General features: G+C 37.4%; 1 long non-coding RNA gene across 1 annotated transcript in view; it reads left to right on the top strand.

Moving 5' to 3' along the window:
* Window positions 1-25,263, top strand: part of LOC148347266 (uncharacterized) — a 346,298-nt gene that overhangs the window by 153,458 nt on the left and 167,577 nt on the right. The window lies entirely within an intron of this gene.

The following is a 25,263-nucleotide window of genomic DNA, read 5'->3' as shown; positions in this document are numbered from 1 at the left end:
AAAAAATTGTCAAATATATACAGTATTTAGTCGATTTAAAGTACGGCATTCCCTTTAATTGTAGTGGATGGATAAAAGACCCCCCTCTCCTCCCAGAATGTAGTTTTCTGTCTTTTTTGGCAACGCTCGCTCTCACAACATGCTCGCTTGGTGATTAGAACCATGTGAGGGGATGAGGCAAGAAACTTGTGGAATGGTTTTTCCGAATGAGCTAAGCTCAAAAATGGCCCGCAGCAGCAGGTGTCACATCTCCCTCACCGCGTCACCTGACTCTCGGTTGCCGAGGCGACGACACCCCCGCTAGCCGATAGCTAACGCCGATACGACTTTTACGAAAATTGGCATAACAAAGCAACAACCTTCCTTAACTTTTTTTTGTTTTATGACTCGTCGTAAAACTAGCTAGCTCGCTTTGATGTTTTCGTTAGCGACTGATACAAAAACATAATACCTAAGAAATGTATTTCCATTATTAAAAATAATAGGCTCCACGTGCCAAAACTACATAAAATGTTATGTTCAAAATATGTTCGCTCCTTTTGAATTTTTATTGCTATTTCTCAGAGGCCGAGCGGGTGAGCTAGCTAAAAAAAACAAAGGCTAGCAATATCTGCTAGCATAGCGCAGGAAAATAAGCCAGCTAACTAGTTTTATTGATAACATTGTACATTGTCACAAATGAATAATAGATCGAGATTGTAAATGAAGTTAAATAAATACAAAATAAATGGGATGAATAAAGTATCTATCCATCTAAGTAAATAATTACAGACATAATAATAAAATAAAGAATATAAATGAATGATAAATCAAAATAATTCATGTAAATAAATAATAAAAAAAAGAAAGACAATTACTGTTAATAGATTAAAATCATGAACACAAATAAATAATCAAAGGCATACAAAATAAAAGAAAAATAAATACATAAATAATAAAAAAGAAGGAAAAATTAAGTAATCGGTGAAATTAGTAAATACATATAAATACATTAAAAACAAATATAGAACAAAAGAATTATAAATAAACAAATAATTACATAAATAATGTAAATCAAAATAATTAAATGAATGATACATCAATATAATAAATACAAAAAAATACATAATGAAAGATGAGAAAATACATGAATAATAGGTTTAAATAATAGATGTATATAAAGAAATTATAAAATACATACAAATGAATGATGAATAAAAAACATTGATAAAAATAATATAATATATCAAAATAGTAAAGAAATACACAAATAATAAATGTTACTCCCAATAAATAAAAAATAAATGAATAGCAAAAAACCACTTAAATAATTAAACATAAACAAAATGAATGAAAAATAGGTCAAAAAGTACAAAACAAAATAAACAATAAATAAAAATACTAAATAAATGAACAAGGAATAAAAACATAAATGCTAATAAAAACATAAAGAAAAGAAATGAAAAATAGAATATCTCAAGATGTGATTTTACGGTTCTGTTGGTATTATACAGAATTATGCAAGGACCCCTCATTACTTTCTGATCAATTCCCCCTTATGTTCCTGCTCGGAGCCTTTGCTCTGAAAATGTTGGTCTGCTAGTGATCCCAAGAGTCAAGAAGAAATCCGCAGGTTCCAGAGCATTTATGCCGGCTATGCTTTCCAAGATTTGATCGACAACCTCAGTGAAACTGTTTAAATCTAGGCGAAATAACACACTTATATTCTATAATTTATGAATGACCTATATTGCATGTTGACGATGTCTATGTATTGCAACATCCACTGCAGCATGGTCATCCTGGAAGGGGGATTACCTCATGTTCGGTTCCTTCTCAAGCTTTCTTCATTTTCCTCATGCTGGGGTTTTGCGTTTTCCCTTGCCCTCATGTAGGTTTTAGATCAGGGGATGGTGTAATAATATGTGAATTTCCCTTCGGGGATGAATAAAGTATCTATCTATCTATCTATCTATCTATCTAATAGTCTGTAATAGTCTGTGGTGCCTTGCAGCACTTTAAGACTTTAATTAAGGGTTATACAAATAAACAAGACTTGACTTTTAACAGAAAACAAAAACAATATGGAAATAATACAGTAAAATGAGATAAGAATAATATTGAAAAATTACTGCCAATGGGCCAGTATTTGTCTCCTGTTTGTTTTATCTAATTTTTAAAGTATTTTCTGTTTTGTTAATATATTTAGAAATCCCAATAACCCATTGGTGTCCTCGTCCACACTCATTGAAGAAACACTGATGTAAAAATTATGTATATAAAAAAGTACATAAAAAAAATCAAAATAAACAGGCAAGTGTTATTCCCAAATCCACCACCGGTGGCGCTGTGAGCATTCAAACAAGACCAAATATTCCCGTGTCGGGAATCAAAACAAAGCTCGGCAGAGAGCAGGAAGTCCACTCGGGATGTCGTTTACGTAATGTCGGCCCTTCCTGGCGCCATAAAACAAACACGTCCTGCGTACAATTGGGTTTCGCTCGGCTTGTCCTCGATTGGACGCAGATGTTTTTAACGCCAGGTTTTGTCCCTCCGGAGGCAGCCATTTTGTCCAGTCGACCGGAAATGACATCACGGTCATGTGACCAAACGCCCAAAAAGCTGTAAATACTTTCAATTACAAAGAAAGAAAACAAATGACGTTTTTCAATTTCATTATCACAGTCGTCTTTTAGAGCAGGGGTGGGTAACTCTTTAGGGTCGTGGGCCCCATTGGGTTATAAAATTTGGCCAAGGGGCCAATCCTGGGGACCCATCCATTCTTTTCATATCTGAGTAAATATACATGTTATATTTATATTTGTTTTTTGTCTCATCAAATTGATCCCCATTGAAGCCGAATTATATATTAGGTCCCTGTTTTAAGCACTAAATTTGATGTTTAGTTTTTTAGTGTTGCTGTGGTTGTATTTTTTAATACGTTTGTTGCATTTCTGATTTTTTTTCTGATTTTTGTAGTATTTATGTAGTATTTTTGTAGTCTTATTATAGTTTTATTCTTTTATTATGTTTTAGTATTACTGTTGTTTCATTTGTGTAGAATTTCTGCAGCAGTATTTTTTTAGTATATCTGTAGTATTTTTCCTTGTATTAATGAATTCCTATTTTTTGAGTATTTATGTCCAATTTCTGTAGTAGTTTTTTGTATCATAGTATTACTGCAGTGGTATTTTTGTAGGATTTCTGTGGAAGTATTTTTGAAGTATTTCCATAGTAGTATTTTCGTAGTATTTCTGTAGTATTTCTTTCATAATAATTCTGAAGTAGTATTTTGTGTTATTTTAACATTATAGTATTATTGTAGAAGTGTTCTGTACTATTTCTATAGTGTTATTTTTCTTTTTGAGAGTAATACAAATATTATTGATGGTTTTATAGTAGTCTGGGGGGACGGAGTGATATCACACGATTGTTCGTGGTTTTATTCCAGGATGAAAATGGCGAAAGTAAGAAAATGACTGTTTCAAATACAGTCCAAAAGCCATCTCAAACCCCAAAAAGATAAAAAAGAAAGAGTTGATTTGAGCACATCTAAGAATTTGACTTACTTCCATGTGGAACAAAAGAAGCAACAATGATGATTTCAGCCAGAAGATGTATCTTAAAAATACATACCCCACCATTAACTTTACTATACAAAAAAAAAGTTTTAGAAGTGCATGGGCAATAACATTAAACTCCAACAGATCACTCTACTTGGCTGGGCATACAAAAGCTGAGAAGATATTCGCTAGTATATTTTAGCATACAGTGGAACCTCGGTTCTCGACCATAATCCGTTCCAGAACCCTGTTCGAAAACCGATTCGGTCGATCACCGAGAATCGTTTGTACCATTAAAAGTAATGTAAAATCATTTTAATCCGTTCCAAATCCTTGATGGCTTACCATGAACGTAAACATGAAGCTAACCCAGGCTAATCGTACGTTCGCGTTAGCGTAATCTTCCGTACGAAAGATTACACTAACATGAATGTGTAAAAATAAAAAAATCAGGTCGTTTACACGTCATTTAGCACCGGGGTCTCCACAACAAGTGGTGAGCGGTTAAAGGATAAAGAAAAGATTTATGAATAGGATTTCTTACCTTTTGTGGTGGTCTGCAGAAGCCATGCTCTATTCCCTCGAAAAAGGGGAAACTCGCACATCTTCTTCATGTTTTGCTATTATTTCTTTCTTAAATGCAATAGTTGTACGCACTACTCTTCTTTTTTCACCTGTAGCAACTTTGCTGCTTGCACCGACCTTCTTCCGAGGTATAATTAGGGGTTAAAACACTCCGTTCACCGATATTAAAAACGAAAGCAAAAAGAAATGCGCGGTCACGTGACAACAGTTCTTCATGAGGGGTGGGGGCAATCTACACCCGTACGCCGCTCAGCATCGCCCCTAGCGTACCGGCGTTCGAACTCCGATTTTTTTGAACGAAAAGCGAAGCAATAATTTCTCGAAATTTTTGGTCGAGAACCGATTTGTTCGAACTGAGAGGCATTCGAAAACCGAGGTTCCACTGTATTATATTTAGTTTAGCTATTATATATTAAAAATCATAACTTTTGATAGAAATGGCCTTGCTTCTGTTTTTAACATACTCAGAAGTTTGTGGCATGCCGGATAAAATCATTCAAATGGGGCCGCAGGCCGTACATTCCCAACTGAGTTCAAGGAGCCTTTATATTTTTTCCCATTGTGCTTATTTGCTGTTTTCTTACTTTTATCAGAGCTGTTTGGGATTCGTAACGCATTAAAGAGCATGAAAGGGGGAGTGGAGAATGATTTTATGCTCAGAGTTTTTTATTAGTGTAGCATGAAAGTGGTGAAAGTAAGAAAAGGAATGTTTCAAGTACAGACAAAACACCAACCCAAACCCCCCCAAAAGGTTGAAAAAAAAAGCTTATCCAAGAAATGCATGTACTTTCATGCGCCACACAAGCAGCATGACAAGGACTGAAATAATGCTTTAAACCAGAAGATGGTGTCAGCGGGTAGAACATTTGAAAATTCTGCGCAGCAACTTAAATATGATGGTTAGGGACCGTGAGCATTCTTTGACCACTAGAAGTCGCTGTATTCTGTTTTGCACCTGGAAACAAGTGCTTAAAATGGCAAATAAAAATACAAAACACAGAAACCCTCAGTGACCGCAATGATTTTATTTGCCCAGGTCTTCGCAAGGTTTTTATTTTTATTTTTTTGTGACCTATAGCAGCAAAATGGTGGACAATTGTGTCATCTCACTCTAGGTGAGGCTCATGTTATGTAATATAAAGATGATTTTTATGACGTTCGAGTATTTTGAATAAATGCTCATTTATATAATAATTCATGTTCTTTTGCTAATTGTTTATATCAATACACATATATTTTTTAATTAACGTCATTTTTACCACAAGGAGGCACTGAGTAATACACGCTGTCCCTTTAAGTGCAGCACTAGCAGATTATGGATGCATTTTTTAATGTTTGATTTCATACTGATTCTGAATATAGTTTATTTTTAGATATTATTTTATTTAAAATACGACAGTTGAGAACAGTGGAACATTTTGTCCGATATTAGTGTGGGAATTCAGATACATGCCCACCCCAACTCCAGTGGCCCCCAAGTTTGAGACCCCTTTCCTAAAACTATCGAAGATAAAAACTGCAGTTTTCATCTTGCCAACAGATGCACAACACAAACAGCAAACCTAAAATAAATACAGTTTAACAGCGTCCTCTGCTGAGCAAAATAATATTTTACTAAAAAGACTGTAACACTTTAAACCTCCACGAAGCGGCGGCATTGTCCAGCAAACGGCTTTGATGCTGTAATACAACAAATGTCCTCTAGATGGTAGTGTTGTCGTCGAAACGGGTTTTCTTTGACGTGAGTTTTAAAATGAAATTTCGTAGAAACAATAAAATTATCTGAAGAAACAATATTCTTCTTTGTTGGTGAGATTTATTATGACTGATGAATAATGAAGTACTTTTTTAAACTCGAGTGTTTTTTGTCATACGTACAGTAAAGAACCACGTTTCCCCGCACAACGAATGACATTGCTGCCCACACAGTTGCCAGCGTAAAAAAAAACAAAACTAAGAAACTATATACATGTATACATAAAAGAATATTACAAATTGTTAAGGATACGTCAGAGTGTGCATTTTCTCATCCATGAGAAGATAAGCAGGGCATTGAGGTTCAGCCTTTGAGCATATTAATTCCTCAACAGTAAGAAAACAAAAACACGGGACCACTCAATGCAACATGGAAATTTACAATAACGAAAAGAAAATATGGTGCGTGCGTAATGACGTCACACAATGGAAAACGTCTTACCGTAATACCAAAAGTAAGAGCGCTATTAAATTGACAAATCGTAACAAGAGTATTAAAGTTCAGTTGAGTTAAGGCAATAAGATAAAAATAAAGATAAAACACAGTTGAAAGTGGATGTAGTGCAAGAATAGTCCAAGTATGGTCCAAATAAAAAAGCTTAAAGGATAGCTTACTTTACAGCAGTCTTGACAAAAAATGATGAATTCCATATTTTTATCAACATTTCAGGTGTTTTTCTTCCTAATTAATCCATGAATAAGGCTCTGAATGGTTCAAGTCACTCTAATACTTATTTTTCATGTTGTGATCGTATTTATTTTTGTGTTTTATTACGGTTATCTTTGTTAAGAATCAACATGACCTTGCGATTTCTTAGCATGTTATGCTAGCTGTAATGTTTATAATCCATTTATAATATCATCTTTGGTTATCTTTTGACTAATTGAATGCTTCCAAACCTAAACATGTTGACAGACTAGTATGCAGTCCTTATTAACCATTATAGACGAAAATATGTTAGCATTTTGTTAACATGTTAGCATATTGACAGTCTTTATCCAATTTAGGATTTTTTTGGGCATGTAAATTGTTGTAATTCGGACTATTAGATACATTTTAGCAACTAATTAACATGTTAGCATCCAAATGTTTAGAAATTTGTTAGCATGTTAACATAGGAATACTAGATACAGTTAAGCAATTATTTGACATGTTAGCATGTATACGGTTTTTATTAGACTTAAACGCTAAATACATTTTAGCAATATCGTTAGCATATAAATCAGGGTTCTCCGACGTAGTGCCCGTGGGCACAAGCTAGCCCCTTACAACCACCTGAGTAGCCCGTGAACTTGTTCTGAAAATAGAGCATGAGTCATTGTGATTTTCGAGGAAATTCGATTTCTAACTGGCATGATGTTATAGTGGTGAACTGAGCTTATTTAACCTTTAATGATTACAACCTCGTAATAAAATTGTGGCAACATAGTAATAGCATGTTATTTGAGAAATACATATCGAACTGGTAGCCCATTGCGCTAACCAGTGACAAAAAAGTAGCTCTAGGGTTGTAGAAGTAAACAATTCTCATTAGCAATATTAGATTGATCAACTTTAGCATTTGGTTAGCATGTTAGCATGTGGATAGTTCTCATCAGATATATTAAATTAATTTAACTCTCTAGAATGTAAGTTAATTTAAAAATTATTAGATTAATATATTTTAGCATTTGATTAGCAGGTTAAATGTGAACAGTTCTCTTTGGACATATTAGATCTATTGATTTGAGCAATTCGTTAGCATGTTAGCATGTCACCAGTTTTATTGTGTGTACAATATATATATTTGGAGCGTTTTGTGCTTAAGTTAGCAAAATAAAATTGAACAAAAAGACCTCTGGATGACCCCGGCGATAGCGCTGTGGGCGCAGGCCTCTCGGCACCGCGGCCGACATTCGAGCTCGCCGGCGATCGGCGTCTGCTTCTCCTCAGGTCCAAGCGAATGTGATGGCGGCCATTTTGTTCTCCCAAGGGAGAAGAGGGGGAGATATTTGGGGGGAATGTTGTGGTCGCTCTGCTGAAAAGAACATTTTTCAGTTTGTTTTGTTGCGTTTTTTTAGGTCCGTTTATGGGTCCGCTTCCACGTTGTTTTTGCCAAAGACATTTCTTCTTTTTTATTAAAGCAGTTAGTAGTCCGTGATATTTTACAACCTTCGGATATTTTTGTTGAATAGTTTCGTTTCAGCGGTGTTAAAAAAAAAAAAAAAAAAGCTGTCGATAAAAAAGTACGGATGTTAGATTCCACTCATACTATACTTAATACTTTTAACACTTTGGATACATAGTAAGTATTTTCTCAGAAAACAAAAGTCTGAGATTAACTCATTTGCTGCCATTTTTTCCTCAGTGTGGTTGGCTGATACTAGTGTCGATAACCATTGATACATCAAAATATAATTTGTTAATGACCTGATAGTGATGCCTGATACTGTCACGATTGCCCATTGCCCTCACTTGGGCCCGCTCGTTTGGCGTCAGCTGTTGCTCGTTGCCTGATTGGTTCCCCTCCTATTTAAACTCAGTGCTCTCATTCACTCATTGTCAGTCCGTCAACGAACCTCTGCACTTGCAAGACTTGTATTTTGACTCTGTCCGGTATCCTGCCCGTGTATCCAGTATCCGGGATCAATCCCGCCTGTCTCATCCTGTCCTGTATCTTGCTCCAGTCTCCGGTAGTGATCCCTTCTGTCGTGTCCTGTCCGGTATCTTGCTCATGTATCCAGTATCCGGTATCGATAGTGTCTGTCCCGTCCTGTCCGCTATCTTGCTTGGGGATCCGGTATCGACTCCGTCTGTCCTGCCCTATCTGGTATCGATCCCGTCTTATCCGGTGTCAATTCCGTCGTTCCTGCCCTGTCTGGTACCATGCTCCAGTATCGATCCAGTCTGTTCCGTCCTGTCCGGTTTCGATCTCGTCTGCCTCTGGCTTCCTGTTTTCCCGCGCCTGATTTCTCCGTCTCACTTCTTCCGCCCAGCGATTGCAGAATCACTGGTGTTTGTGTTCACGCGCATGACTGCCCCATTCCCGTAAAATAAAGCTTGTGTGCGTCTGGGTCCTCCGTCTTTTCGGGTTCAGACAGATACCGCACTCGTGATGAAATAAAACAGTGTAAATTCTATGCATCTTTGTAGAAAAAAAATGTTTCTATGTCGTTAACTGATACCAGTATTGATAGCCCTTGATCCGTCAAAATATACCTTGTAATGGCCCGATACTGATGCCAGATACTGCTTTCGAAATTAAATAAAACTGTAAATTCTATCCTTCTTTGCACAGTTTTTATTTTTCTACGTTGTCAACTGATACCAGTAGTAAAGGTTCCTAATACAGTGGAACCCCGGTTTTCGAACGCCTCTCAGTTCGAACAAATGGGTTCACGACCCAAAATTTCGAGAAATTCTTGCTTCGCTTTTCGTTCAAAAAATCGGAGTTCGAACGCCGGTACGCTAGGGGCGATGCTGAGTGGCGTACGGGTGTAGATTGCCCCCACCCCTCGTGAAGAACTGTTGTCACGTGACCGCGCACTTCTTTTTGCTTTCGTTTTGAATATCGGTGAACGGAGTGTTTTAACCCCTAATTATGCCTCGGAAGAAGGTTGGTGCAAGCAGCAAAGTTGCTACAGGTGAAAAAAGAAGAGTAGTGTGTACAACTATTGCATTTAAGAAAGAAATAATAGCAAAATATGAAGAAGATGTGCGAGTTTCCTTTCTTTCGAGGGAATAGAGCATGGCTTCTGCAGACCACCACAAAGGTAAGAAATCCTATTCATAAATCTTTTCTTTATCCTTTAACCGCTCACCACTTGTTGTGGAGACCCCGGTGCTAAATGACGTGTAAACGTCCTGATTTTTTTATTTTTACACGTTCATGTTAGCGTAATCTTTCGAACGGAAGATTACGCTAACATGAACGTACGATTAGCCTGGGTTAGCTTCATGTTTACGTTCATGGTAAGCGTTCAAGGATTGGAACGGATTAAAATGATTTTACATTACTTTTAATGGCAAAAACGGTTTTCGGTGATCGACCAAATCGGTTTTCGAACAGGGCTCTGGAACGGATTATGGTCGAGAACCGAGGTTCCACTGTACATCAAAATATACCTTGTAATGGCCTGATACTGGTGCCTGATACCGCTTTCATATTGAAATATAACTGTAAATTTTTTGCTTCTTTGTGAATTTTTAAAATTTTTCTACGTAGTCAACTAATACCAGTATCGATAGCCCTTGATATATCGAAATATACCATGTTAACAGCCTGATACCGATACTCGAACATGATCAAATTGCGAACATTTTACACACAATTGCATAATGATTGTTTTCCAGTGTGGCTGCCTGATACTACTATTGATAGCTGTGATACATCAAATCAGGCCAGGTACTACTCTTTACTCTCACATGATGCATCGAACTGAGTAAACTATGCATATTATCATAAAATATTTTTATTAGTGTGGTCAAATAATATCTGCACCAATATCCATTGATGCAACTATGGACTGTAAATGGCCCGATATGGTGCCTGATATTGTTACTCTCACATAATGACATAAATTTGAGTCAATTCTTTTTTTTTTTACCTGGTCAAAGATACCACTACCAAAAGCCCTTGATACGTCAAAATATACCACAGTAACGGCATGATACCGATATTGGCTGGCTGACACTGATATCAACAGGCATTTCAAATAGGGCCCGATACCAATGCCTGATATGTCTACTCTCACATGACGAAATAAAATTGAGTAAACTCTACGTTTTATCACAAAATATCTATTTCTAGTGTGGTCAAATGATACCAATATTAATTGCCATTGATACATTAAACTATGGAATGTAATAGCCCTGTATAATACCTGGTATCGTTATTCTCATATGATGAAATTAAATTGAGTACGTTTTTAACATCATTGCAAACTCATTAATTTTTCCGGGTGTGGTTGGCTGATACCAGTATAGAAAGCAATTCATACATCAAATATAGACCTGATACCAATGCCTGATATCACTACTCTCACATGATAATATGAAATTGAGTACAATTTACGCATCATTTCTATTTTTTTCCCCAGTGTGATTGGCTGATACATGTATCAATAGCATTGATACATACAATTTTGACCTGATACCAATGCTTGATATCACTACACTTAAATGATAAGATAAAATTGAATGCAATTTAAGCATAATTTCTATTTTTTTCCCAGTGTGATTGACTGATACATGTATCCATGGCATTGATACACAAAATGCAGACCTGATACCAATGCCTGACATCACTACTCTCACAATAGGATAAATTGAGTACAATTTACGAATCATTTCTTTTTTTCCCAGTGTGATTGGCTAATACATGTATTAATAGCCTTGATACATACAATTTTGACCTGATACCAATGCTTGATAGCACTACTCTCACATGATAAGATAAAATTGAGTGCAATTTACGCATCATTCCTATTTCTTCCCCAGTGTGATTGGCTGAAACATGTATCCATAGCATTGATACACAAAATGCAGATCTGATACCAATGCCTGATATCGCTACTCTCACGATAAGAGAAAATTGAGTACTATTACGAATGATTTCTATTTTTTCCCAGTGTGATTGGCCGACACAAGTATCAATAGCATTCATACACCAAATGTAAACCAAAGCCTGATATCATTACTCAAACATGATGATGATAAGTTAAATTTGAGTACAATTTACGCATCTTGTCAATTTTTTCCCCAATGTGATTGGCTGACACAAGTATCAATAGCATTGACACATAAAATGTAGACCTGATACCAATGCCTGATATCACTACTTTAACGATAAGATAAAATTATGTACAATTTACGTATCATGTCTGTTTTTCCCGATTCTATTGCTTATACAAGTTTCAATAGTATTGATACATAAAATGTAGACCTGATACCAATGCCTGATATCACACGGCAAGATTTTGATATCAATACTCGCACAAGATAAAGATTGAGTACAGGCATGATTTCTATTTTTCAACCCTTAAACCATTCCACCCTGATATCAGTATTATCTCACTCTAGATTAAAGTGTCCTAGATTGACTATTTTAGGCAGCCCAGACCCCAAAATTCCGCGTAATCATGCTAGCACTCTAACGATAGCCCAATTAGCATAGCAGCTACCGCGCAACTGACCTAAAGAAGTCTCTGTTCTCAAAAGAAACAGGACTTGAAAACCTTCCCAGAATTCTTTGCTGCTAATGCGTTTAGCAGCGCAAAGCTCCAGTGGCCACAAAACTGGACTTGGACAAAGTTTACGGTCGCCATCTGGAATATTCTTTTGCTCCTTCCTTTTCGAACGGGCTCGCCGTCGATATCGATGGCAGTCTCGTCAGACCGTTTTTATAAACTTTTTAAGGGAGAGTTTGATGACATCACGGACGGTTTCAGCTTGACTTTCGGAGTTTTAGCTAAATAGAGCGGCGTTAGCTAATATTATCTCCGCCCCTTTTCATTTTTTTTTTCAGAACCACCTTGAAAAGAGAGACTTCCCGTCTCTTTGTGACACTTAAGTTCATCTCGGAGCTCTAACTCAGTCGGCGTGACGGCGAGGCGCTCTGGGGCCCCCGCCTCAAAGCCCGGGCGCTTCTGTTTGAGGGGGCCCTTCAAAGGGGGGGGCGACTTTGGCCCCCCAGGCAGGAAGTCCGAGCCGCCATTGTTGCAGGAAGGAAGGTGATGTGTGATCATGTCAACAGGGCCAAAGTCCATCAATGGTGGTGTTGAGACACCACGTAACTATTAACGCTCGTTTTTGATGTGTAGAAGGAGCTAGTTTTTTTACCGTATGAGAAGTTAGTTTTTTGATGTAGAAGAAGATCGCTTTTCAACGTAAAATAAGCTAGTATTCATTTTAAGAGAAGCTTGTTTTGGGGGTTTAAGAATATAGGTTTTCCTGTGTGGAAATCAAATTTTTTTCAACATAGATGCTTGGTCTGCATTCTAGAGGAAGCTAGGTTTTTCTTCACAGAAGAAGCTAACTTTTCAACATAGAAGAAGCTAATTTTTCATTGTAGAAGAAGCTAGGTTTTTGACCCAGAAGAGCTAGTTTTTTGGAGTCGAAGAAGCTAAGATTTCAGCGTTGAAGGATTTTATACATTTGACTATAAAGGATTTTGTACGATCAAATACAAATTACATTTAACTGCAAAATATATTCACTGGCTAAGCTGTAGGGCGAGGCCAATGCAACCTTGTGAAGAATGATGTTTACAGAAACAACGGGAACTGGGACAAGGGCTGATATGATAATCAGCACTTCCCGACGCAAAAGGGGCCCTGGTGACGCAGAGACGCTCGAGGTCCAGACGCTCGGGATCCAGACATCAAGGCGAGGCGGCTTTCCTGGCACGGCCATGGGAGGAGCCGGGAAACCAGCTGGCGGAGAGGCGTTGGTTGAGAGAAGAACTTCAGAAGATCGAGAGGGAGAATCGAGGGAGGAGGCTTGACGGAGACTCAAGCAACACTAATTCGGCTAATTCGATGGTGTTCACTTAGTTTATTTGATAAGAACTCAAATCTGCCCCAGTGTCGAAATGTCCATCTTTTCACATCAAGAAACGAGCACACATTGTTAGGTGAATGCAGGTTGCGTTTGGTTAATGGAGTCAGATAACTAATTTGAACAAGTTGGTAAACGGTACATTTTATTATATTTAATTCCTACCAGTGTGAAAAAAGCTAATTTTTCAACATAGAGGAAGATAAGTTTTCTATCAAGAAGAAGCCAGGTTTTCACGTGAAAGATGTGAACTTTTCATTATAGAAAAAGATATGTTTTTTTTTACCTAGTAGAAGAAAATAGGTTTGCAATGGAGAGGAAGCTAGGTATTCTGCGCGAATGAAGATAGTTTTTCAACATAGAGAAAGATAGGTTTTTGACCTAGAAGAGCTAGTTTTTCGGAGTAGACAGAAGCTAGGTTTTCTGTGTGAAAGAAGCTCGTATTTGGCATACAAAAAGCTATTGTTTCAGAGTAGAAGCTTGTTTTAAGATTCATAAAAAGCCTGTTGTAAGTTGTATAGAGAAGCTCTCAGACATTGATGAAGCTAATATTTATTTGTAGAAAAGGTTAGCTTTTCGACCTAGAAGAGCGAAGTTTTTCGAAGCAGATAAGGCTGGGTTCCTGCTTGGAAGAAGCAACAATATAGTTGTAGAAGAAGCTAGTTTTCAGCATATAAAAAGTTAAATTTTCGGTGGAAAAGTAGCTAGTTTTTAATACTGAGGAAGCTATTTTGTCGCGTTAGAAGGAACTATATTTTTCACGTAGTTAAAGCTAGCTTTGCGGGATTGTGCTTAAGTGTAGAAGCAGCTTTTCTCCTTTTTTTTTCGTATGAAGCAAGGTATTTCTTTTGTTATAAAAACCGACCTTTTTTCAAAGAAGCTAGGTTTTCTTTGGAGAAGAATGTGTGATTGTAGCACAGAAGAAGCTAATTTTTGTGTGGAAGACTCAAGGATTTTAGCCTAGAATAAGCTAACTAAGTAGTGTAGAAGAAAATAACTTTTCTGATAAAAGAAGCTAGTTTTTCCCGCGTAAACTAAGCAAATTTTTCAACAGAAGAAGCTAAGTCTTCTATGTAGTAGAAGCTAGGTTTTATTAGGAGACTAAAGTTGCTTTTCTGCATAGAATAAATTACTACTTCAGTGTAAAATAAGCTAGTTTGTCAACGTAGTCGAAACTAGCATTTAGGCATAGAAGAAACTAGATTTTCTCCATACAGGGAGCTAGCTTTTCAGCATCAAAGAAGCTCATTCCTGATAGTAGAATGAATTAGCTTTTCTGTCTAAAAAGAAGCAGTTATTTTTCAGCATACAATAGTTCAATTTTTCGACGTGGAGAAAGCTAGGTTTTCTTTGGAGATGAAAGTTACTTTAAAAAAGAATAAGCTCCTTTTTAGTGTGGATAATTTGTCAACATATGAGAAGCTAGGTTTTTGATGTAGAAGAAGCTAGGTTCTCTGTGTGGAAGAAGTATTTTTTTCAACATAGAAGAAGTTTGAGTTTTGATTTTGAAGCTTGTTTTTAGGTGTAGAAGAAGATATATTTTTTTTAAATAGAACAGATAGTATTTTGGAGACTGAAGAAGCAAAGTTTTCTGAGTAGTACAAGCTAGGTATTATTTTGACAAGACTGTTGCTTTTCGGCATTGAAAATATGCCTTTCGGTGTAAAATATGCTAGCTTGTCAACGCAGAAGAAACCAGCTTTTCGACATTGTAGAAGCTAGCTTTTCAGCAGAAAAGAAGCTAGCTTTCTAGCATAGAAGAAGCTAGGTTTTCTTAGTACAAGACAGTTGCTTTTTGACACGGAAAATTGTTCTTTTTCGGTATAAAATAAGCTAGTTTGTCGACGCAGAAGAAACCAGCTTTTAGCCAAAGAAGTAGCTAGATTTTCAGCCATAGAAGAAGCTAGATTTTCAGCCGGAAAGAAGCTAGCTTTTCGGCATAGAAGACGCTAGGTTTTCTTTGGAGAAGAAAGTTACTTTTGGACATAGAAAAATAACTTTTGGAGTAGAAGAAGCAAAGATTTCTACATAGAATAAGCTAATTTTTCAACATAGAAGAAGGTGGGTTTCTAATGTAGAATAAGCTAGTTTTTCAACTGAGAAGAAGCTTGGTTTTTGATGTAGAAGCTTGTTTTTAGCTGTAAAAGAAGTTTGTTATTGGAACTAGAAGAGTCAGTTTTTGGGAGTAGAACAAGCTTGGTTTTCAGCGTAATAGAATCTAGTTTTTAGCATATAGAAAGCTATTTAATAGCGTATAGAAGAGGCTAGATTTTGACGTAGAGAAAGATAGTTTTTCGAAGTAAAAGGAGCTAGTTTTTCAACCTTCAAGAAGCTAGATTTTTTTATGTAGAAGCTTGTTTTTGGAACTAGAAGAATTAGTTTTTGGGAGTAGAACAAGCTTGGTTTTCTGCGTAGGAGAAATTAGACATTTGTTTTAGAAGGACGTCGTGTTTCAACCTGGAAGAGTTAGTTTTTTGGGGGTAGAGGAATGTTGGTTTTCTGTGTAGAAGAAGCTAGATTTTTGTCGTAGAAAAAGCTAGTTTGTCAGTATAGTAGAATCTAGTTTTCAGCATATGGAAAGCTATATTTTCAAAATAAAATAAGTAAGTTCTTTGCCGTAGAGGAAGCTAGTCTTTCGGATTTGAAGGAGCTATTTTTTCTGTGTAGAGGAAGCTAGTTTTAAGAGCTCCCTTTTCGAAGTAGAGGAAGTTTAGTTTTAGGCAAAGATGACAATGCTATAATGCGGTAAATCTAAATGATTTAAACCTTAAAGCTCCACCCTCGAGTTCAAGGAAAGTTTGGCAGGAGAAGGCGCGCTAACTACGCCGCTAGCGCCTCTCAGCCTTGGCGGCATGACGTGACGCTAATGTACCTTCGCTACGTGCACTCTGAGGCAACCTTTCGCCCACAGATGATTGCAATCATGCGTGATGGTTAACACGTGTGGCCATTTTGTCTGCTCCGGGCTAGTGCTAGCACTCACACACGTGCAGCTAGCTCTCGACACGGGATAACGTCAACACGGAAGGGAGGGAATATGCAAAATTGGAATTCTATCCCACATGGGGCTAATAAAGTGAAATTTAGTAGGTAGACGAAGTTTTTTTCGCGTTCTATGAGACGACGGTAGCCAACTCTCTAACAATTATCGTGATTATGTTGTTTAGATACCTGTTTTGGGGGGTTTTCGTTTGCCTTTTGTGTTTTTCAGCCAAAAGATGTGATGTGCAGCTCATGATTTATTTTTTTCTTACACATTATAATTATTTGAACAATTTCTGGACTACAGAGATATTGTAAGACTTGAATGAAATTCTCATCTCATCTCATTAGCCGTACCGCTTATCCTCATTAGGGTCGCGGGGGGCTGGAGCCCATCCCAGCCATCTCCAGGCAGTGGGCAGGGGACACCCTGAACTGGTTGCCAGCCAATCGCAGGGCACACGGGGACAGACAACTCATTCGCTCATTCACACCTAGGGACAATTTGGACCAGCCAATTCACCTGAGATGCATGTTTTTGGAACGTGGGAGGAAACCGGAGTGCCCGGAGGAAACCCACGCAAGCACGGGGAGAACATACAAACTCCGCACAGGAAGTCCGGAGCTGGATTTGAAGCCACGACAGGTTCCCATGACATGAACTGTGCCGCACAAGCGCTAACCACTGCGCCGCCGTGCTGCCCTTGAATGAAATTGAGTCGATTCATTTTTTTTATTGTTTGATTCTGTTTTATTATCTTTTTTTTTGAAATAATAGTATTTATAGATTTCCCTTTTAGAATACATTTTTAAAAATGGCATAATGACATCGGGGCAGTTTTTGTTCTTTCTTTTTTCTTTCCTCTGCAATTGTTTTGCTTTTTTATACAATATTTATATAGAAAAACAAAATAGAATATGTAAAATGAATGTTCAAAATTTTCAATGACATTAGGATGTTTTAAATATTTTTTTAAATATTGTGTTTGGATTTTTTTTTATTATTTGTTCATTACTTTTCAACGTTAATGTAAAAAGATGTTTAAAAAGAAATACTAAAAAAATAGAATATGTTAAGAATTAAAAAGAAAAAAACTAATTGACTTCGGCATGATTTTTCTGTTATTTCCCTTAGAAACTGTACACAAAAACAACAAAATATAAAATTAAATTTGCAAATTAAATTCAAAAATCTTTCTATGAAACCAGGATGTTTTCTACTTTTTTTCTTGATAACAATATTAATATAAGAAATGCTAAAATAAAGATAAGATAAGATTCAATTAATCTTTTTTTATTTAATTACATCAGGGCATCTTTTAGAATCATTTACTTTTACATATTTTTACTATTTATATAAAAACATAATAAGTTAAAAACAATATTACTATTAACAATTACACTAGGATGTTTTTTTTACTGCTTATCATCTTTTCATTGGCACACTTTTGGTATTAATTTTCAGTGATTATATAAAAACAATGAAATTAAAATAAAATATGTACAATAAATAGTTAAAGAATAGAATAGACTTTATTGTCATTGATTTCAACTTGGTAAAAACTTGGATGAAACGAGATTAGACATGGCACTCCAGGGCAAACATGTTATAGACTTTAAAGAGGAAAATAAGATAAAAGACTATCAGAGTCTCAACTCATCTCATTAGCTGCACCGCTTATCCTCAGTAGGGTCGCGGGGGTGCTGGAGCCCATCCCAGCAATCATCGGGCAAAAATATTTACAACGTAGTGCTAAGAGACTGGCCCAAATAGAATTAAGAGTGCATCGTAACAATAGTGAAATGAAAAGTAGTGCAATAACATTAGCAGCAAAATGCCCAAAAGTCACAAGATTTTCAGTTTTGCGCTTTTGTTTAAGGGGATGATGCCACAGGGAAGAAACTGTCTCCGAGCCTGTAGCACCTACCAAAGGGCAACAGGCCCGAGATGTGGTGGTCTGGGTGAGAAAAGACCCCTATAATGATCTGCTTAGGTATCGTAATCCCACCAATGTCTTCCAGGCTGGGCAGAGAGCAGCCAACAATCTTTTGAGCTGTGTTGATTAGTCTCTGCTCCCAGCATACCACACTGTCGAGGTAAAACCGGGCTTAAAATATCCAGCCGACCCGGGCCGCGAGTATTTAAGCCCGAAGCAGCCCTAGCCCAACAAATTAACTTGATTTGAGAGCCAGGAGCAAACCCGACTTATCATATTTTATTTGGGAGGACTTGGGAGGAGGAGGATTGCTGCTCTTTCAATCGTGCGGACGGAGACGGGTGCCATAAGTAAAAAGGAGACAAATCTATTGCAAGGATCGTCGACAAAGAAAAAGAAACAAATTACGATGACGGGTGGATAATTAAAAAAAAATGAGCGAGAGAGAAAACCGGCCCAGCCCAAACCCAAACATGATTATTGACATTGTAGACCTGGGCTCTACTTTTAGCACACAATGACGCTGTACGACATAACTCAAATGATCCTTTTTTAATGATGACGGTAACGGTGTGGAATTTTTGATGGCGCACGCCTTTGAGTTGTGTATTGTTTTCTCAGCAGGCTCAGAGGGGGGCGCTGTAATTGATGGCGACGCACAGATGGTCAGTAAAAAGTGAAGGGCCCCCCTCCCGTTCTTTCACCTTTGGTGAGAGCGCAGCCCGAGCAGAGTTCACGACAAATAAAAAGAAGGTCGCCCCGAAGGTCGACAGCGACTAAAATGGATGATCGAGGTGAAAGAAATACAGTTGGCCGTTTAGGACATTGATATCTTTGCGTATTATCCTTTTTAAAACAACCACACGTGATTTTTCCACGTTATAGACCTCACACTTTGTATTTATTGTTCTAGTTCCTATTTTTGGTGTGTTTTCATAAATCTTTGTTTTCTATTTTTTTTACTTTGAAATTATTAATATGATTATGAATATTTCATTTATTTGTTTTTATGATTTGATATTTTTTTCTGAAAACTGATCAAATAATCGTTTTTAACTGTTTTGGTGCTCATCTTAAAAAGGAAAAATAAAATTTACGTTATTTTGTAAAAAATAAGAAAAGTCTTGGTTAAAATGTTATTATTATTGTCATTTTTATTTTGCAAATTTAAAAAAGGAACACTCAAAAAGATTTTTTCCCCAAAAAATGATAAAACCATTGAACATTTGAAATTGACTAAATATATTTTAGATTTAATATTTTAGCTTTTTAAATATTTTTTATTGTTGTTTTTATTATTGTCATTGTAAATTTGAAAGACGATTAAAACATTTAGAATTTTCTTTTATAAAAATGACAAAATATTTGACTTGAAAAATAATATCATTATTATTATTTATATTATTATTATTTCTCCTATTATTATCATTATTAATAGTAGTCATATTTTGCACGGTGTGAAACAGGAAAAAATATTTTTATTTCTTTTTTAAAACATGAGAAAATAATTTAATTTTATTTTCTTTAAATTTATTTAATTCATGGCCTAATTTATACTTTATTTATTTTAAACGTTTTTATTTCTTTATTGATTTAATTATTATTGTAATTATTTAAACACATTTAGATTTTTTCTATAAAATGATGAAAACATATTTGAAGATTTGTTTACAATGTAAAAAATATTTTTTGTTTAAATCTTTTGAAAATGTAAATGTAAATTTTGAACTTTTTAAATCCCAATTGATTTTTGTTTTATTTTTCATGTTGTTTTTTTCATGTAGTTTTTTAAATACCTTTGTCTCATTTATTCATCAATAATTGTTATCATTATTGCACTTTTCAAACACGGTTTTGCATTTTTTTCTGAAAAATGTAAAATTATCAAATATTTTTATTGATTAGAATTTTTTTTTCAATATGGTTTTGGAGTCAAATTTGTCTGGGAAATTAAGCTAAAAGTTGTCAGGTCATTTCATTTTTATTTGTATAACTCTTAATCACAAGGAGTCTCCGTTCAACAGAAACTGACTTATGTTATTACTATGTTGTTACAATATTATTATGTTATCGCCATGTAATTATTAGAAGTAGGGTTTAGATAAGTCAAGTCATGTTTATTTTTTCAGCCCTCAATCACAAAGGAATCTCAATAAGCATAGACAACAATTAAAACATTAGTTTTAAACACAATGATCATTTCAATTATTTTTCAAGCCAGTTAGGAATTCCATGCACAAGAGAATCGCAATGACCCATTATCGGTGAGTTATCAGTCTGCAAACTACTCAGGTACTGTAAGAGGGCTACCCTATTGGGCGTCCACTCTTCAATTTTGTTATCACAAGTTATGACACCATACTCACCAACACTACTGGTTTATAAGTTTACAACTACTTCTCTCCCCTTAAAAACATGTACAGATTTTTTTTTCATATTTAAACAACACCAACAACAAATTTTGACTAGAAGCGAGCTCAGGAGGTAGATTGCTCCTCTTGGGATCAAGGGATCCTCTTGGGATCAAGGGATCCCAGTTCGAATCCCGGCTCGTCTGTGTTACATGTCGAATTGTCCTTGGGTAAGACACTGAACCCCTAATACCCCCAATAAGCAGGTGAGCGCCTTACATGGCTGCAAGGCCGCTATTGGGAAATGTGGAGCACATTGTAAAGCGCTTTGGGAAGTCATTGACTTGAAAAGCGCTATATAAAATGCAGATCATTTCATTTCATTTCATCTTTGTTTTTGAATAAGCTGCATTCAATTTATGTTTTGGTAAAAGTGTACCCCCAATTTTGCTGATGATGTCCCGGGATTGGCAGGGGATGAACAGGAACTCCGAAATCGGGGCCAATCGCCTGGACAACGCATCAAACCAGTCTAGGATGGAAATCAGAAAAGAAAAAAACAAAAGTAATAACCAACCCTCCCCAAGGTATGACCACAAACATCACCATCAACCGCAGAGAGTGTCACAGACCAGGAACGGAGACGGGACCCAATTGTGTTCGTTTACCAGTTTTATTTAGAAGAGAAAAGAGGACTTGCATCCACGATCCGATGATTGTCGGTCACGGGTAGCAGATAGCAGGAACGCGGAAGTGGCACTTCCGTGTTGAGGGAAGGTAGTCGTTGACAGCGAGAAAACAGGTCGATGGCCGGGGCGGAGGAGCAAAAACATAAACGGGTCCAGAAAAGTGGTCGGCAACTGGTATCAGACAGGAAACAGGGCAGGAAAGAGCCGGAGAGTACAAAAGCTTGCCTAGCTGGGAGCATAGGTTCACAGACGATCTGAGTTTAAAAAAAGTGCAACAGCCAATCAGGGTCCGTGGCTGTTGGCGCCAACGGGGCAGCCACAGGTGCCCCGCATCAGTAATTTTGACAGAGAGCTAGAACCTGTCACCAAATTTATATATCTAGGGGTCAGAACCAGAAATCATGGCCAGGATATTTCAAACCACAGCCGCACTTACCAGACATAAACCCATCTGTAGGGACAAAAACGTAGCAAGTCAAGTCAAGTCATGTTTATCTGTAAAGCCCTTAATCATAAGGAGTCTCAAAGCGCTGCCCGGATCACAGACTACTGCAAACTACGGACTATTTTACACCATCCCCGGATCTAAAACTTACATGAGGGCAAGGAAAAACTCAAAAAACCTCAACATGAAGAAAGGAAAAAACCTGGAGAAGGGACGGTACATGAGGTAATCCCCCTTCCAGAGCATCCCACAGCACCAGGGCCTGAATGGAGACCGTTTTAGAACCTGTGTATCTCTTCTTGGCTCTTGGGATCACTAGTAGACCAGCATTTTCAGAGATAAGGCTCCAAACAGGAACTTATAGGGATATTAGATCTGAAAGATATGAGGGAGCAAGTCCATGCATGATTTTGTATAATACCAACAGAACCTTAAAATCATATCTTTAGCTAAGAGTGAGCCAATGCAGGTTAGCTAAAATCGGAATGACGTGATCAAACTTTCTTGTCTTGGTTGAAAGCCTGCGAGACATGGACTTTCACAGCAAAGCTGGTAATAAAATCCAGGCCATGGGGATGCGATGCTTCAGGAAACTTTTAGGCATCAGCTACTTAGCCCATGTGACAAACGAAACGTCGCGCAACACCATCGAAGAACCTTTCGAAGAACTGTTGTCAACTGTGCGCGGACGGAAACTTCAGTGGTAGGTCACATCTCATGATCATCAGGACTGATCAAGACCATTCTCCAGGGTACATTCCAAGGGCACAGGAGGGGAGGAAGACCCAAAAAGAACTGGAATGGACTTGTGTCAACCTTACCATGACCCAAACGGAGGCCAGGGACCACCAACAGTGGAGAAAGCTGTCCAGAGTTGCGTCCTCATTGGTGCCCAGACGACCCATGCGGTTAAGGGATCCATAAACCGTGAAAAGTTAACCACTTCTGTTTTTTTTCCGTTTTGCATTTGTTTTTATATTTGGATATTCTGGAGACGTATTGTTTTCCACGCATAAAACTAGAGCGTGACATAACATCTATTGCTCTTTAATGTCAAAAGGTTGCCATGTATGTGACATTATCCACCACTCTGTGATTGAGTGAGTGTTTTCAATTTTGTGGTTCCAGTGATGATTTTGACATAAAGACGGGAAGACTTTCCACTAGTTTCATTTCTCAGCTAGCTAAAACGTTGAATCTCCTCTTTTGAATTTCACCTCGTGCGTGTCAACAACATGGAAAAACCAAAACCTCACACAAAAATAGCATTCCTGACAATAATTGGTTTCGGACAAAAAGGCTTAAAACTGTAACATTTTGAAAACAATATTTGTACTTTATTAGTCTTTGATTTGGAAATCACCAATTCATTAGTAATGATACCACGTTGTTGTCAGGACCAGAACGGAAACAAACCCACTTGCGTGACGTTTACCACAAGTTTTGTTGAAAGAGAGAGGAAGGGCTGCGCCCACGATCCGGTGTTCGCTGGGCGCGGGAAGCAAGTTGCTCTCGTACTCGGATTGTGAATCTTCCGTAGCGAGCGATAGCAGTGTCAGAGGCGGAAAACTGGTCGGTAGCTGGGACTGGGAGAGCAAGACGTTGTCGGGGTCGGGAAACTAATCGTAAGCCAGAACGGGAGAGTAGACATAATCGGGAACAAAAAGGGGTCGTAAGTCGGGACGGGAGAGCAGATGTGGTCGGGTTCAAAACGGGTCGTAGCCGGAGACAAACGGGAGCAAAAATTGGACAGGCGCGAGTCAGGGGTCACAAAAGGCTTGCCTTGAAAAACAGGGGTTTGCAGATGGACTGACAATGGGGGACTGACAGGACAGGGTTCAAATAGTGACAGGGAGCCAATCAGAACCCGCAGAGGTTGGAGGATGAGTCACATCACTAATCATGACAAGTTTTTAGAAAAAAAATCGCTAATTAGCGAATAATTGTTTCAAATATTTTTCCCCGCGCTGGAGATATCTCTACGATATCTAATGAATTTTGGCAAACATTAACGCAAAGATACTGGGTTTCAAAATGATATTGTATGCGATAATGGCCTTACGGTACGTCAGTACAGCCATTATCACGTACTAGGTATGTGAGTAGTTAAGGCCATTATCACATGCCAACAGTTTAAGGTGGGGTGCGTGGTTGGAGGTGACTTAAAAAGTTTAAAAGTAAATATTTTCTCTATTAAGTATACGTTACCAATGCCCAATTGAGTTCAAAGAGCCGTTATATCTACTTTTCACCATGCTTATCGGCTTTTATCTTACTTTTATAGTCAGTGTTTCGGCCACGGACTCATTATGCTGGAGGTAGGGGAGGGATTAAGGGGGAAAAGGATTTCACGTGCGTGGTCGCGGTTTTCTCTTATTTTAGGATGAAAACGGTGAAAGTAAGAATAGTACTTTTTCAAATACAGTCCAAATGACACTCTAAAACCCCAAAAAGATGAAAAAGGAAGTGTTTATTCCGGGGGGTTAGAATTTCACATACTTGCATGCGCGACAATAGGAGCTTGACAGAGGCTGCAATGATGGTTTCAGCCAAAAGATGGCATCAGCAAGTTGAATATTTTTGAAATTACGAACACCATCAGTTATGGATTATTGATAATTTCAATATTGAAAGGTTGATAAAAATATGAGTAACTCAGACGGTCTTTCTACAGCCCATGCATGAAAAAGTAATCCCTCGTTTTTCACGTGGTCGCGTTCCAAAGACGTCCTGCGATATTTAAAACTTGTAAAGTACAAACGTCTATTTATTAATTATTATTATTATGGATTACTATTTATTGATTACTCCATAACAGACACAAAAGCTCAAGTATTTGTTTAACAAATTAAAGTACTGTACTTTATACGCTTTTTTTCTATTACAAGAATCTTCTGAACTGTCAAATTATAATTTAAAAAAATAATCTTGCTGTTTTTTTGCACAACTGTATGGATTAAGGACACAATCCACTTTTCTTGATATGAAACTTTGCCACCATCATGTGGACATTATGGATTACTGCATTTACCTTCTGGTTTTGCCATTCAGAAGCCATATATTTTTCCATTATCAACATTTTTTGAAAAAGCGCTGGTGAGCCACCAGGAAGCCCCAAATACCTGCATATGGCTTTAGAGCACTTCGAGAAGTCCAACTTTGTTGGCTATAGAAAGCATCTTCCAGAACAGAACGTTTGATGAAAATATGCAAAGTTAACCCTGATACAGCAAGGGATCAACGTAGTGCCATTTTTGAACGAGGTTAACGAAAAGTTTCAGAAATCGACGTGGAGCCTTTTGCTCCCCCGTGTGGGTGGCTGCATTCATCGGCGGCGGACAATGTCCCTTTTAAAATGTCGGCGTCTGGAAAGCCCATTAGACGTGCGTATAAAATTTCCTGTGATTAATAGTGGAAGCGGCAGGCCAGCTACTCCAACA

The sequence above is a fragment of the Urocampus carinirostris genome, chromosome 19 (genome assembly GCF_059441175.1).
Source record: "Urocampus carinirostris isolate Australia breed hairy pipefish chromosome 19, RoL_Ucar_1.0, whole genome shotgun sequence".
NCBI classification, from domain to species: domain Eukaryota; kingdom Metazoa; phylum Chordata; class Actinopteri; order Syngnathiformes; family Syngnathidae; genus Urocampus; species Urocampus carinirostris.
This window is presented reverse-complemented; position numbering and strand designations above follow the sequence as displayed.